This window comes from Manis pentadactyla, chromosome 5, assembly GCF_030020395.1.
Source record: "Manis pentadactyla isolate mManPen7 chromosome 5, mManPen7.hap1, whole genome shotgun sequence".
Lineage (NCBI taxonomy): Eukaryota > Metazoa > Chordata > Mammalia > Pholidota > Manidae > Manis > Manis pentadactyla.
The window spans coordinates 45,641,895-45,658,715 of record NC_080023.1 but is presented as its reverse complement, the minus strand read 5'-3'; the positions used below and the strand labels follow the sequence as shown (position 1 = coordinate 45,658,715).

The following is a 16,821-nucleotide window of genomic DNA, read 5'->3' as shown; positions in this document are numbered from 1 at the left end:
CTCTGCTGATTCCAGACCCACTGACTGTTGGGTTGCACAGCCTGAAAAGGAATTTAGAAACTGAGCGAGTAACACATGTTTATTGAGCATCTACTATGAGCTAGACACTGTGCTGGGTGCTAGAGTTACAAGAGTGAACAAGGCAGGCAAGTTCCCTAAGGTCATGGAAAGCATATTCTGGAAGACATGATAAACAAGTAAACAAATAAACAGGCAACTTTCTAAATATTGGTTCAAATCAGTCCTGAACATAAACCTAGACATCATCATCACAGTCATTGTCATAATTGTGCCAGGCACTGTGGGTGTCTAAAACTGAACAGGACATAGACCCTGCGTTTAAGAAATCTGGGAGGCAAGAGCCCAGATTTGGCCATAGAACAGTCAAAAGTTAGGCAATGAATCAGGCAAGAAACAAAAGAATTCTTCTGGTAACTAGGGTTGGGGTAGGCTAAGCTCCTTGTCTCTACTTTTCTCCCACACATGTTTTATAACCATTACCCCCTTTTGCAAGAGAGAAAGAAATATTCTGAATGATTGCTACTCTTTTTTCACATACAGCTGCTGTTCCCAAGAGAATCAAGTGGGCTTTTTCTTTCTCTAGTGAAGTGAAAAATATAGGCTGTCTATATCTGGATGGCACTCACCAGTTTGTGCTATACACCAGCAACTATACACAGATACTCCCATAAATGATCTCACCAAACCCCGTTGCTCTTCCTTCATTCTCTCAAAATCATACTCACTTGATGTGTTTTGCATGCTGCCATTGACTATTAACTTCTGTATCTAGCTATAAAAAGCAGATAAACATTGACTAACTGGGTCCACACACACCCCCACACACCCTAACTCTTAGAAACGTTTCCACAGATGGGCACACGAACCAGTGAACACTGTCTCACTCTTGGAGTGCATCTTCCCACAGGATTGTTCACACACTGGCTTTTCATTTGAGCTCTCATAGGGAATCTTTCAACGCTAAGATAGGAATTTCATTAACAAAGGAAGGGGAGGGGAAATGAGGCAGAAAGTACAGACGCAGGGGAAAGAAATTAAAATGGTTTTTGAAAGGAACCTGAAATTGTATCATCCTAGCCTGAACCTCCCTTATAACTGTTCTTTATTTGTACATTCTGTGCCTGAGAAAAAAAAACTTTTCATTGATGGGGCAATTGTCCAGGCTGTTAGGTCAGCGTCCAGCCCACAGAGCTGTGAGGTCACTGTTCCCAAGCCTATGCTTTATGCTTTGAAATGAGGCAGCATCTCACTGAAAACCCATTCAAAGTAAGGAACTTGGCACAAGGGTCCAGGGTCCTTTGTCTCATCTTTCTTCTCTCACCACACCTCTCTCCTCCAGTCTTGGTGGAGAGTCTTACTTGGCGGAGAAAGAGAGCAGCGATGAGGAGGGAGTGCGCAAGACTCTCTGAAGTCACCGCCTGAATACCAGACCTGCATAACCAGGAGAGACGTAACCTCGGCATACTTGCGGTTGTTTTTCTCCTGCCCACACTGCAGGTTTTTCAGGTCCTTGCTTGAGCGTGCTCTCACAGGCGTAAATAAATGTGCTATCAACAGCCTGCGTCAGCCAACCCAGCTATTTAAGCAGGCTGGCATCAGCAAACAGCTCCCAAATCCAGGGCTTCCTTTGCCACTTCCACGTAAGTAACTTTCAGAGGTTTGCTTTTAATGCAGAGCAATGAGCTTGTGTAGAAACTGGACTGAAATGCTATAGGGACCCTATTTGCTTTTCTATGGGAAAAAAGTAGAGGTGAAAGGAAGAATAAAAGTTAAGAGCTGGCCCCAAGGACGGACCTAGAGAATACTGCTGGGTGTAAGCTACCAGACCCTTTCAAATGTGCGTGGGGTTGAGGTGGATCTGGAGCAAGGGGTAATAAGATGTTTTCCTTACTCTCTCCTACCTCTGAAAGATACTCTGAAACCAGTGCCTGTGTGATTGTGTTCGATGTTAGGGGGAAGAAGTGGTGTCTCTGAACTGAGTAGAGGTGGCTCAATTGTGAATTTGCAATGCTGTTTATTTTACTTTTGGTCCTCATAATACTTATTTATAACAATACAGACATTGATCTTGTTTAAGATGAAAAGAAATTCTGTGCTCTGGGGTTTTGAGGAAATGTAGGTTTGTGATATTGGAGCAGAATGGTATCCAGGTAAACTGTTAAACAAAATGGAATAAGAATCATTGAATAAAAAGGTACAACACTCCAAATAGCTTAGAAGTCTTAAAGGGAAGAGGAATGCAAGTTCCATGAAGGGCTCCTGTAGTATATTTAGTTAAGCAGGATAAAGTATAATCAGAGCAGGCAGAGAACAAAATAAAGGTACTGGGAAGGGAGGAAGTGGGGAGAAAGGGAACAAACAGTAGAGGATCTGTAATTAGACATCATATTCATAAAATGCATATGGGATTACAATAAGGAATAAAACATGGCATAAATTCCATAGTTCCTCCCATTGGGTCAAGAATCTGGTGATAGCCAAGGGACTTTCCCAGGAAGCTCTCCCTTCCCTTTGCCTCCAACACACACCTTGATGCTCGTTTTCTGGACCCCTAGAAGTTCACAGACCCTAAAGGAAGACCTCTGGTTTAAGCTGATGCATTATTTTTCAACTGAGCTGAAGTTGCTGCCTAGGAACATACAGAGTAGTGGGGAGTTGAGACCCCTAACATGGCAGGCACTTTCTTGGCCACCAAACTGATGCTCAGTTGTAAGGTCATGAAGGTCTGATTACCATCAAGCAAATACTGATTATGGGGCCTGTCTGAGCAAAGATAAGTTGAGGACCAGGAGGAAGAGAAAAGTAATAAAAGGTGGCTCCTGTTCTCAAAGATCTTGAAATTTACAATACAAGGACATAAGAAGCTAGGCAAAGAACTGCATACACTGCATTCCATTGATAGAAAATGCAAACTAATCTATAGTAGCAGAAAGCAGATCAGTGCTGACCTGAAGAATAGGGTTGGGGGATTACCAAGAGGTACAGGAAACTCTTGGGGGTGATGGATATGTTCACTATTGTGATTGCTGTAACCACTTCTTACATGTGAAAATGTATTAGAATAAACACTTTAGACATGTGCAATATTGTATGCCAATTAAACCTCAATGAGAAATACTTTAACAATCTTTTTAATAATTAAAAGAATTCTAAAAATCAGCCTATGAAACACAGTAAAAATAAAGAAGTACATTAAAAAAAATTAATTCAATAAACAAAGTAGATGACCAGACCATCAGGATTGTGGACTTTAATAGAATCAAGTGCATCCCAGAGGTCATCTAAATCAGCACTTGCCGACCAGGAGAACTGCTTTCAAAAGTACCCAGAACTGGGTCCCACCCAACCAAATGAATCAGAATCCCTGGGTGTGCAGCACTGGCATTGTTTTTTAAAGCTCCCCAGGTGATTGTTATATGCAGCCAGGGATGAGACCCAGTGAAACCCAAACCCATAGGCTAGTGAGGGCCAGGGGGCGGGGCCTGCCATGGCCACACAACCACCTCGTCCCAGGGCCCAGCGAGGACAGCAGGAGGACCGCAGAGGAAGGAAGATACCTGGGACCATCAATTCCGGGTCCTCAAAGCCACACTTCCAGCTCCAGTTAGGATAGGGTATCCAGAACATTTCAAGCAAATTCCTGGATCCCAGATATGCTTGAGGTGTCCAAGAGAAGAATTACTCAGAGCCTCAGAGGTGCATTAAATATGGATTGTGCTAATGTATGAGAAGGGATGGTGAGAAGGGATGTTTTAAAACAAAAGCTTCTTTTTGTTCCCTACATAACATCTGGTATAATCCAAGGGATTATAATTATTGAAAAGAATCGCAGCAAGTGCACCAGGCGCTCTGCTCTGGAGGACAGCCAAACTGCTCTTTCAGGAACTAGCTTGAGTTCTCAGCATTGGGATGATTCTATCTGGCACTGTAGGGTCTTTCCTCTGTGATTTCCAGGAGAGCCCCAGGCAGCAGTGTGAGTGGGCAAAGTTTGTCTTTAGGGCTTCTGCTCTTCCTGTCTGTCCCTCACCCTGGCACCTGTGCAGGTGCAGAGAGGGGTGGGGGTGGGGGGCGCAGGTGTGCCCATGGGGCCACTGAGCTTCACCTGTTCTGCCTGGACCAGCTCGCCATGTTTTAGGTGGTTTCTCATCTCCCCACCAAAACAAATGAGCCCAATTTTCAGGGTCTTAGCCCCTTAGGGCTTTGCTTACCCATCTCTGGAAAACTAATTAAAGTTATGTTAATAGACAAAAATTGCTTAATGAGTTATGTCCCTCCCTGGTACATTAAATAGATTCCAGCAAGATAACTTATCTGGGAGTTCTCTGAAATGTTACATAATTACCACTTGGGGCAATCAGGACAATCAAAGTTTCAGGCAAAATTTATAATCTTTACTGGTCAGAATTCTGAGCAACTTGCTGGAGGGAAATACACCAAAAATGGGGGTTTTCAGTAGAATTTCTCAAATCATATGCCATGGAGAATTCCTTACAGACTGAAGACCCTGAGGGATTTTTTTGTGTGTGTGAATAAGTTGATTTGTTAAATGCATCCATCCTCATCGGAGACGGCTATATTTCATTTATCTTTCTGAAAAATAGAAAACCACCTTAAGACCACTACAGTAAAGATAAAATGTCATGAAATTTTGCTCACAGGGTTTTATAAATGTTATCTGGTTCCGTCTCTTGCATAGAAGACTGGCACTGACAGCAGTTTGCCCAGGCTTGGAGACCAAGGGGCCTCCTTCCTTGGGGTCCAGTCCTGCAGCCTGAGACAGGGGTCCCCTTCAGTATCCGTAACTCTGGTCCCTTGACAGCCCTTTCTTCAAAGGCTGGATTAATTTTTAGATTATGTTGATGGCTTCCTCAAACTTTTAAAAAGACAAGTGAGTGGGGATGGTGGACAGGGCTATGCAAATTAGCAAATGGTAACTGCATACAACACTTCCTGCCTCTGAAGAGGGGTGTGTCCAGGTGTGTAATTAACCTCCCTCTGCGGATGCAGAATCTGCAGAGGGCTGGGAGTCCAGGGCAGCTGGGCAATCAAAGCACGCAGTTTCCTTTGGTGAGAGCAGCAAGGAGGAGAAGGGGAAGGTAAGCACCATTCTGAGCCCGGGGAGACAAGACAGGGAACTCAGCCTCTAGGGTAAAGGATTAGGCTGTTGGCATTAGGGTGACAGCCAACACTGGCATAATTCTGCGTTTTGGAAGGCACATGTTTCTTCTTCTTGCCCTTAAAAGTTTCAACGAAAATAACAATAATATTTTAAAAAATGATTGACAGGTTTGCACAGCTGATAAAATAGGTTTGTAGAACAGTAACAGAATTTCTATCTTCTTTGGATGATTTTTCTTTGATATTTTCCTCTCACCTTTGTATACAAATTCTGTCAGTGTGGAATGGCTTAGTTCACTTGGACATTTTTTTAAGGCTGTGTCATGGCCTAACCTGAATTAATTTTTAGATTATGTTGATGGCTTCCTCAAACTTTAAAAAAGACAAGTGAGTGGGGATGGTGGACAGGGCTATGCAAAGATGAAATTGTTGGCAGAGGGTGGCCTGTGGCCCAGAGTGATTTGTAAATTACTAACCTGCCTATTTAAAAGTCATCAGTTGAGGGTCCCAATGCACCCCTCCTGGACCACACCCATTCTATATGTTCACCGTAGGGGTGCTGGTGGAGAACAGGCTTGGGGCTGCAAATAGAAGGGGTTCTTCTGAGGATGGGGGTGCATACATCTGCTCTCTGCCTGGCCCTGGCTTTCTTGGCCACCCATGCCTTTCAGTGACCCTGCTATTGGCATTCTGATGCTGTTGATTCTGAGCACACATGGGATTTGGGGTGTGTGAGTACAAGACCAAGCAGATATAGGTCAGGCTATCCTTTTCACTGGGTGGGCAAGTGCCTTCATCCATCTTTAGGTGATATGTTAAACACTTTTCCACAGAACCCTAGTACAGACATGTCCTGGCAGGAGACAGCCTAGCCTGGGGTGCAGAGTATGGGTCTGGTCAGGAACCCAGGTCCTATTTTCAGCTCTACCTCAGCTGTAATGGAATTTTAAAGCATGAGGGAGCCCAAAGATCAGTTTTCCCAGTGGATCATTAATAGCACCCCCCTTTCATTCTCAAAAATACATTACCTGAGCAATAAAACTATATGGTCAACTACGAATGCAATACACAAAGGTACAAGAGAGTAAACTGAGTTCCCCTAAATCTTAGGATTTGTTGGTGGTCAGACTGGCTCTGGAACCCAGGCCTCATTCTGGCCTCTTGGCTATGCCACTCTTTCCTCCTGTGACTGAGGTTCCTCATGGGAAGCTTGGATCCATACAGATGGAGAGTTAGTATATTGCTATAGGCCTGCCAAAAAGAAGCTAGTAGGAATGCTGGGGGCTCAGAGCATTGTTCACCACAAGGTCAAGTTACTCTATTTGCTTCAGGTTCTAATGTTAGCTTATGGCCATGTTTGGATAGCAATAGAAGCTCTTCTAAAAGTAGATTAGTTAATTTTTACCCATCCTCATATAATTTCTTATAATTTGCTTCCACTAGTTTTGATAAAATGTGACCAAACATGAAAACCCTGCCAGATCTTTCAGAACTGCTCTGTCCTGTTCTGTGTTAAAAATCAAAGCCAAAACAGAAACGCAAACAGCCTGAGGCAGACATTGATCAGTTTAAATCTCTTAGTGTATACTGGGCAGGAAACAAATGTCAGTCATTCTAGCTATTAGATTTGGATGGATCACGATGGGGAAGTTTCCTGGAATTCTTAAGGACAAGGCAGATCTGCTTAGATGTCTAGTCTTTGTTGATGTATTTTAATTTCCTTCCTGTGTGGCTTCTCTCTAAGGACATTTATATAAACAATTTCCTTAGCTCTTTTATCCACTCACTCCTTTCCAAATCTCTAGTCCAGGAGTGAAATCTGTTTTAGAAAAAAATTTAATTCAATAACTTATGCCAGGAAGTATCTATCACTTTATTATGTATTCTTCACATTCTTCCTGGGGTGTAGAATAGCATCCTTTGGAGATGGCTAGACTGGGGCTTATGCAGTGAGGAAAGTGGGAGGTCATCTGGTTTCATTAGCATTGTACCTGGTTCGGGGTTCCACAGTGTGAAAGGGAGGACTAGAACTAGCTTAAAAGAGTTCCTAGATGACCAAATAACAATCAAATCAAATCTACAAGGAGCAGCAAAAGGACCTGATGTTACTTAACTTGGATAAGAGAAGGCTAGAAAGCTATCTGATGATGCTGTTGGAAAGTACGGCAGGTGGTCATTGAAGTCAATGACCATCTAGTCACCTTGCCCTTTATGGGAAAAAACCAAACCTGAGGACTGGTGTAGGCTGCAGTATGAAGGTTATTAAGTGAGCCATGAAATTGTCTCTCTTTATACAAAAAATACATTAGAAAAAATTATACAGGCAAGCTCTGAGAAATGGGGCAGTTGACATATTCAAATTCATAGTACACACAAGACCCCTCCTAGGTTTTAGATTTCTTCTGCTCTCCCACTTTCCCTCTTTTCTTGCTCTCTCTTTAACACTATATTTTAAAGATCTACCTATGTTGCTGATTTTATTTCTAATATTTCTAATGCATTATTTCTAACTGCTTTATAATAGTCTGCTACTTACGTATACTCTTTGCCTATGTAATGCTCTAGCACTGGACATTTCTGCTGCCTCCAGTTCTCACAGATGATGCCACAATGAATATCCTCATATGTATACTGGACCACCCTTTAGATCTGGTTGGTGGGAGACAGGGGAAGGAAAGGGGCAAGTTAGATGGCCTATGTTTTCTTTAAGCAAAAATGGAACATTGAATTTTCCATGAGAAACAAGACACATGATATCACAAGTTTTAGTCTAGTATTTCAAACATTTAGAAGCTTCTCTGAGTTCTTTAGTACTTTACTAAGACTTTATAAGTGACTGAAATAATTTTCACTGATCTCCCCTTTTCAATGTTATTGTCTTAAACTTGGGCGAGTTAGTTCGAGAAGCATTTTATTTCTCCATATTGGTCATTGATTACCTGGACAAAGCAAATGAAATGTTCTAAGAAATCTTATTAGTCATAAGGTTGAATGAAGTCTCTAAAATGTTTTGCTGTTTTAATGACTGCAAAACCTGATGTCATTCGGTTGCCCAACATTATATCCTGAGTCGCTGGAAAAGCTGGATTAGAACCTTTATAATGGTGCCTTGTATTTATATAGTGTTTATACTTTATAGTCTATTCATAAGTATAATCCATCTCATTGAACCCTACAAAAACCTTATGAGATAGATGGGTGTAGGATTACAGCTTCACTTGTAGATGAAGAAATGGAGATTCAAAGCAGTTAAATGAGTTGTCCAAAGTCAATCGGAGATTTAAGTGATATTTTTGGAAGGAGAGTACAGGTCTTCTGAGACTCTATCCAGCCCCTTCTGCAGTATTATGCCTGATGCTCAGAGAAACAGCCTACTGTAAGTTCACAGTTACTCCACAAGCTGACCTTTCTGGTGTATGTCCTTTTCAATTATTTTGTGATATTAATGAGTAGGCTAGAGCTGCACACCTTCTGTTTGTCCCATTAATTGAATACCTCATAAAAACAACTCAATTGGGGAAAATAATGAGAACCATATAACCGAGTCACCTGGTAACGAGCAGCATGCATGGTTGGGCTTTCGCATAGTTTGGAGCTCTACAAAGTACCAGGTGTTATGTCATTTTATCTATTACCTAATTACAGTCATAAAATAAGAAAGGTAGTTGGACCATAAAAAAATAATAATTTATTCAAGTATATTTTGTGCAAAGAGATAATTTCACTCTTTCAAGAGTGTTGTCTGGGCATTTCAAAATGCACAAGCTTGAGGAAGTTAACCTTGTTTGCATTAGGGAGGTTACAATGGCCTAAAACGGGCAGCCTACTGATAATGCACGTGTGACACCATGAAGATCCCTAGCTGTTCTTTACTATGTAACTAGGGTTTGTAAAAATACTGAAGACAGTATATATTTTCAAAAAAATAAATCATGATGTTTTGTCCCCCAGAATTACAAATGAACCATCCTCTTTAGAGTCAGACACTGAGAATAAGAACATTTTCAGAAAGAAACTCTAATTTTTTAACATTATAAAGTGACTGAATAGCTACAGAACAATATGACAATTCTATCTACTTGATTCTGAATTATCTGTGTGTGGCTTCCCTGTATTAAATTTTTTTAATACAAAGACTGATTTCTATCATCAGCATTTAAGTTTTTGAGCCATTCTCCTCTTCTATGCAACAAACACATACATCTCTCTACCCTGCAGTCTATCGATCTAATTAATCCAATTAATGTTCTCCTAAATGAAACATAATTAGAAGCTAAGTAGGTGACCAAAAATTAACAACATACTCTGAAACATAAAAAAAAATTTATTATCTGCCATTTTGACTTATTTATGCCATTTTTCCTCTCCATGAACTGTTTTGAAAGTTATATTTTTGTTATTTGCCTCTAAGCTTACACTACTGTTTAAGGCTAGTACAAATATCTCTTAATATTTAATGGTTTTCTTTAGAAAATATTGAGATTTCTCCCATAGCAGAGAAATGCTGTTGATTTCTTTGTGGTATTTGTCTGATTTCTTGGTGGTATTAGGGCATCAAACATTGTCAAGGAGGAAGTTTGATATTTCATGTTTCACAAATCTCACCTCTCCTGTATTACCTGGCTTGAAAAGCCCTGAGCATGTGGCTTGTGCCCTGTGGGAATCTATACTAAAAGCTATTTTTGTTCCTTTGTTTATGTTTGATCATAAGACAGAACTCTGTTTGAGATGTTACAGATATTCACACTTAACCAAGCATTAGCACAACCATTCTAATACTCAAAGCAGGCAGAGGCCCAAGCATTTTTCACCTTACCACACGAATTTCTACCCTTTGTATTCAAACTGTAAAATGAAAGTCCAGAAAATCTGAAACTGTAGTGTATCCTCCTACTTTTAACAACAGGTGCAACAATATGTTTTCTTAAAAGCAAAATACATAGTTTATGACTATGGCTAGGTATATGTGGTTGTGTCTTCTAAGATTCTAACACAGACCTGCATCTTGCTAATGTTTAACAGCAGTACAGATGCCTAAGTTCAACAGGAGCATTTTTACCACCCCACACCTAAGTGAGAAATTCAACATTTTACATAAAATAAGGGAACCCAGTATCCAGCTTTGCCTGATAGGTGTCTGTTGTCTTGGTGTAATTATTCATAGCACCCTATTTACACTTGTGTTTCAGGTTGGATGACATATTACATGGTCATGTTAATTTAACAGATAGGCTGAATATTAAAAAGCACCTTGGTTCAAAATGTTTCATGGGCTCCTCAGTTGTCCTTTGAAGTAGGAACCAGGCACAAAGTGTTGAGCAAATCAAGGATATAGCCTAGAATAGGTCACTGTACTCTTCTTTCTTGGGTAGATGACATCAGTAAACTGTTGTTAAGGAATAACACAATAATTGAAAACCCGGGCCATTTATTCTGATCATCAGAATTTCAGAGGAGACATGACCTCAGAGGTCATCTGGCCCAATTTTGCTATTTTTTTTTTTTTAGATAATTATTTTTTATTGAAGGGTAGTTGACACACAGTATTACATTAGTTTCAGGTGTACAACACAGTGATTCAACATTTATATACATGATAATTCTAGGTACCAGCTATCACCATACCAAGTTGTTACAATATTTTGACTATTTTTTTTTGTGAGGGCATCCCTCATATTTATTGTTCAAATGGTTGTTAACAGCAATAAAATTCTGTATAGGGGAGTCAATGCTCAATGCACAATCATTAATCCACCCCAAGCCTAATTTTCATCAGTCTCCAATCTTCTGAAGCATAATGAACAAGTTCTTACATGGAGAACAAATTCTTACATATTGAATAAGTTACATGGTGAGCAGTACAAGGGCAGTCATCACAGAAACTTTGGGTTTTGCTCATGCATTATGAACTATAACAGTCAGTTCAAATATGAATACTCATTTGATTTTTATACTTGATTTATATGTGGATACCACATTTCTCTCTTTATTATTATTATTTTTAATAAAATGCTGAAGTGGTAGGTAGATACAAGATAAAGGTAGAAAACATAGTTTAGTGTTGTAAGAGAGCAAATGTAGATGATCAGGTGTGTGCCTGTAGACTATGTGTTAATCCAAGCTAGACAAGGGCAATAAAACATCCACATATGCAGAAGATTTCTCTCAGAACAGGGGTGGTAAGGTTCTAAGCCTCACCTCTGTTGATCCCCAGTTTCTCAGCTGATGGCCCCCCTGCGACTGTGCCTGTCTTAGGGTGTTCCTCCCTTGAGGAATCTTACCCGTCTCTGGCTAACCAGTCATCTTCCAGGGCCATACAGGGAAATGTAAAGTTGGTAAGTGAGAGAGAAGCCTTATTGTTTGAAAAGGTTAGCTTTTTACTTCTTTGCAGATTTATGCCCTGTGGCTTCTATGCCCAGCACTTGTCTTCAGGTATCTTTACCACTTGGAAGAATTATGATACTCGGTAAATTTGATATGAGGCATGAATTCTATTTAAGGGTTGTGATTAGGAAGGAAGAAGAAAAGCTATAGAAGTAGCAGGCGGAAGAAAACATGGGAAGACGGATTATTTCTTTGACATATGTTCTTGTAGAGTAACTTCAGCATGTATAGGTTTTAAACTACTAATTAAATTGCGCACACACATTAACATAATAGGAGTATAGTTACATAACCAAAGCATACCTGTAATTACCAGCCATCTCCAGTGAAACCAAGAAAACCAGTTAGGCACCTTAGGCATTTGTGAAAACTTATCTATGATATGGTGCATATTGTCCAACTGAACTTCAACAGTCTGAGAGAAATCAGACAAATTAAAACAACCCATTCCTGGGGAATGTTCACATCCCATATGTTCTTTTAACAGTAAATAGTCTGTGGTTGTAAGATTTTGGAGCGCTACAATTTGCACTTCTCCTAATTCTTGGTTGAGTTCCAACAGTATAGATCCAGTCAAATTTGTTGTTTTACTGTATGCACAGGCCAGCTTGGATATCTCGTTCCTCATTTCCATGGCAAGTCCAGGAACTGGTGGGATGAGTGCATCTACAGCTGTAGCAGTGCGTGGATCTTTGTTGGGGTTTTTTGATGATCATCTTCTGGCATGAGTCTTCCAGAGAGTGCGGATGTTGGAAGTTCTTTTTCATATCGTATCTTAGTTCATTTTCGGGGTAGCCCAATTAGGCTTTGATCCTCTGTATAAACACAAACAGACCCTTTGCCTACACTTTTATATGCCCTTTATACCCTTGTGTAGAACTCATTGGAGGTTACCACACAGGAACTGCCTTTTTTTTTTTTTGTATCACTAATCTACACTTACATGACGAATATTATGTTTACTAGGCTCTCCCCTATACCAGGTCCCCCCTATAAATCCCTTTACAGTCACTGTCCATCAGCATAGCAAAATGTTGTAGACTCACTACTTACCTTCTCTGTGTTGTACAGCCCTCCCCTTTCTCCCACCCAGCTATGGATGCTAATCTTAATACCCCCCCTACTTCTCCCCGCCCTTATCCCTCCCTATCCACCCATCCTCCCCAGTCCCTTTCCCTTTCGTACCTGTTAGTCCATTCTTGAGTTCTGTGATTCTGCTGCTGTTTTGTTCCTTCAGTTTTTCCTTTGTTCTTATACTCCACAGATGAGTGAAATCATTTGGTATTTCTCTTTCTCCGCTTGGCTTGTTTCACTGAGCATAATACCCTCCAGCTCCATCCATGTTGCTGCAAATGGTAGGATTTGCCCTTATAGCTGAGTAGTATTCCATTGTGTATATGTACCACATCTTCTTTATCCATTCATCTATTGATGGACATTTAGGTTGCTTCCAATTCTTGGCTATTGTAAATAGTGCTGCGATAAACATAGGGGTGCACTGATCTTTCTCATACCTGATTGCTGCATTCTTAGGGTAAATTCCTAGGAGTGCAATTCCTGGGTCAAATGGTAAGTCTGTTTTGAGCATTTTGATGTACCTCCATACTGCTTTCCACAATGGTTGAACTAATTTACATTCCCACCAGCAGTGTAGGAGGGTTCCCCTTTCTCCACAGCCTCGCCAACATTTGTTGTTGTTTGTCTTTTGGATGGCAGCCATCCTTACTGGTGTGAGGTGATACCTCATTGTAGTTTTAATTTGCATTTCTCTGATAATTAGCGATGTGGAGCATCTTTTCATGTGTCTGTTGGCCATCTGTATTTCTGTTTTGGAGAACTGTCTGTTCAGTTCCTCTTCCCATTTTTTAATTGGGTTATTTGTTTTTTGTTTGTTGAGGCGTGTGAGCTCTTTATATATTCTGGATGTCAAGTCTTTATCGGATGTGTCATTTTCAAATATATTCTCCCATACTGTAGGGTTCCTTTTTGTTCTATTGATGGTGTCTTTTGCTGTACAGAAGCTTTTCAGCTTAATATAGTCCCACTTGTTCATTTTTGCTGTTGTTTTCCTTGCCTGGGGAGATTTTTTCAAGAAGAGGTCACTCATGATTATGTCTAAGAGGTTTTTGCCTATGTTTTCTTCCAAGAGTTTAATGGTTTCATGACTTACATTCAGGTCTTTGATCCATTTTGAGTTTACTTTTGTATATGGGGTTAGACAGTGGTCCAGTTTCATTCTCCTACATGTAGCTGTCCAGTTTTGCCAGCACCACCTGTTGAAGAGACTGTCATTTCGCCATTGTATGTCCATGGCTCCTTTATCAAATATTAATTGACCATATATGTCTGGGTTAATGTCTGGATTCTCTAGCCTGTTCCATTGGTCTGTGGCTCTGCTCTTGTGCCAGTACCAAATTGTCTTGATTACTATGGCTTTATAGTAGAGCTTGAAGTTGGGGAGTGAGATCCCCCCTACTTTATTCTTCTTTCTCAGGATTGCTTTGGCTATTCGGGGTTTTTGGTTCCATATGAATTTTTGAATTACTTGTTCTAGTTCATTGAAGAATGTTGCTGGTAGTTTCAGAGGGATTGCATCAAATCTGTATATTGCTTTGGGCAGGATGGCCATTTTGACGATATGAATTCTTCCTAGCCACGAGCATGGGATGAGTTTCCATCTGTTAGTGTCCCCTTTAATTTCTCTTAAGAGTGACTTGTAGTTTTCAGAGTATAAGTCTTTCACTTCTTTGGTTAGGTTTATTCCTAGGTATTTTATTTTTTTTGATGCAATTGTGAATGGAGTTGTTTTCCTGATTTCTCTTTCTGTTGGTTCATTGCTAGTGTATAGGAAAGCCACAGATTTCTGTGTGTTGATTTTGTATCCTGCAACTTTGCTGTATTCCAATATCAGTTCTAGTAGTTTTGGGGAGGAGTCTTTAGGGTTTTTTATGTACAGTATCATGTCATCTGCAAATAGTGACAGTTTAACTTCTTCTTTACCAATCTGGATTTCTTGTATTTTTTTGTTTTGTCTGATTGCCATGGCTAGGACCTCCAGTACTATGTTAAATAACAGTGGGGAGAGTGGGCATCCCTGTCTAGTTCCCGATCTCAGAGGAAATGCTTTCAGCTTCTCGCTGTTCAATATAATGTTGGCTGTGGGTTTATTACAGATGGCCTTTATTATGTTGAGGTACTTGCCCTCTATTCCCATTTTACTGAGAGTTTTTATCATGAATGGATGTTGAACTTTGCCAAATGCTTTTTCAACATCTATGGAGATGATGATGTGGTTTTTGTCTTTCTTTTTGTTGATGTGGATGATGTTGATGGACTTTCGAATGTTGTACCATCCTTGCATCCCTGGGATGAATCCCACTTGGTCATGGTGTATGATCCTTTTGATGTATTTTTGAATTCGGTTTGCTAATATTTTGTTGAGTATTTTTGCATCTACGTTCATCAGGGATATTGGTCTGTAGGTTTCCTTGTTGGTGGCATCTTTGCCTGGTTTTGGTATTAGGGTGATGTTAGCTTCATAGAATGAGTTTGGGAGTATCCCCTCCTCCTCTATTTTTTGGAAAACTCTAAGGAGAATGGGTATTATGTCTTCCCTGTATGTCTGATAAAATTCCGAGGTAAATCCATCTGGCCCGGGGGTTTTGTTCTTTGGTAGTTTTTTGATTACCGCTTCAATTTCGTTGCTGGTAATTGGTCTGTTTAGATTTTCTGTTTCTTTCTGGGTCAGTCTTGGAAGGTTGTATTTTTCTAGGAAGTTGTTCATTTCTCCTAGGTTTCCCAGCTTGTTAGCATATAGGTTTTCATAGTAGTCTCTAATAATTCTTTGTATTTCTGTATGGTCCGTTGTGATTTTTCCTTTCTCGTTTCTGATACTGTTGATTTGTGTTGACTCTCTTTTCCTCCTAATAAGTCTGGCTAGAGGCTTATCTATTTTGTTTATTTTCTTGAAGAACCAGCTCTTGGTTTCATTGATTTTTGCTATTGTTTTATTCTTCTCAATTTTATTTATTTCTTCTCTGATCTTTATTATGTCCCTCCTTCTGCTGACCTTAGGCCTCATTTGTTCTTCTTTTTCCAATTTCGATAATTGTGACATTAGACCATTCATTTGGGCTTGTTCTTCCTTTTTTAAATATACTTGGATTGCTATATACTTTCCTCTTAAGACTGCTTTTGCTGTGTCCCACAGAAGTTGGGGCTTAGTGTTGTTGTTGTCATTTGTTTCCATATATTGCTGGATCTCCATTTTGATTTGGTCATTGATCCATTGATTATTTAGGAACGTGTTGTTTAGCCTCCATGTGTTTGTGAGCCTCTTTGCTTTCTTGGTACAGTTTATTTCTAGTTTTGTGCCTTTGTGGTCTGAGAAGTTGTTTGGTAGGATTTCAATCTTTTGGAATTTTCTGAGGCTCTTTTTGTGGCCTAGTATGTTGTCTATTCTGGAGAATGTTCCATGTGCAGTTGAGAAGAATGTATATCCTGTTGCTTTTGTTGTAGAGTTCTATAGATGTCTATTAGGTCCATCTGCTCTACTGTGTTTTTCAGTGCTTCCGTGTCCTTACTTATTTTCTGCCCGGTGGATCTGTCCTTTGGGGTGAGTGGTGTGTTGAAGTCTCCTAGAATGAATGCATTGCAGTCTATTTCCCCCTTTAGTTCTGTTAGTATTTGTTTCACATATGCTGGTGCTCCTGTGTTGGGTGCATATATATTTAGAATGGTTATATCCTCTTGTTGGACTGAGCCCTTTATCATTATGTAGTGTCCTTCTTTATCTCTTGTTACTTTCTTTGTTTTGAAGTCTATTTTGTCTGATATTAGTACTGCAACCCCTGCTTTCTTCTCGCTGTTGTTTGCTTGAAATATGTTTTTCCATCCTTTGACTTTTAGTCTGTACATGTCTTTGGATTTGAGGTGAGTTTCTTGTAAGCAGCATATAGATGGGTCTTGCTTTTTTATCCATTCTATTACTCTGTGTCTTTTGATTGGTGCATTCTGCCCTTTAACATTTAGGGTGACTATTGATAGATATATACTTATTGTCATTGCAGGCTTTAAATTCGTGGTTACCAAAGGTTCAAGGTTAGCCTCTTTAGTATCTTACTGCCTAACTTAGCTCGCTTATTGAGCTGTTATATACACTGTCTGGAGATTCTTTTCTTCTCTCCCTTCTTATTCCTCCTCCTCGATTCTTCATATGTTGGGTGTTTTGGGCTGTGCTCTTCCTACGAGTGCTCCCATCTAGAGCAGTCCCTGTAAGATGTCCTGTAGAGGTGGTTT

General features: G+C 40.1%; 1 protein-coding gene across 1 annotated transcript in view; it reads left to right on the top strand.

Annotated features, from left to right (window-relative positions):
* The first annotated feature begins 1,516 nt into the window (after window positions 1-1,516).
* The window catches only part of HOPX (HOP homeobox), a 34,982-nt gene continuing 19,677 nt past the window's right edge, over window positions 1,517-16,821 (top strand). Inside the window, exon 1 of the mRNA XM_036895245.2 lies at window positions 1,517-1,661. The gene's annotated coding sequence lies outside the window, so the exon portion shown is untranslated. The remainder of the gene's footprint in view (window positions 1,662-16,821) is intronic.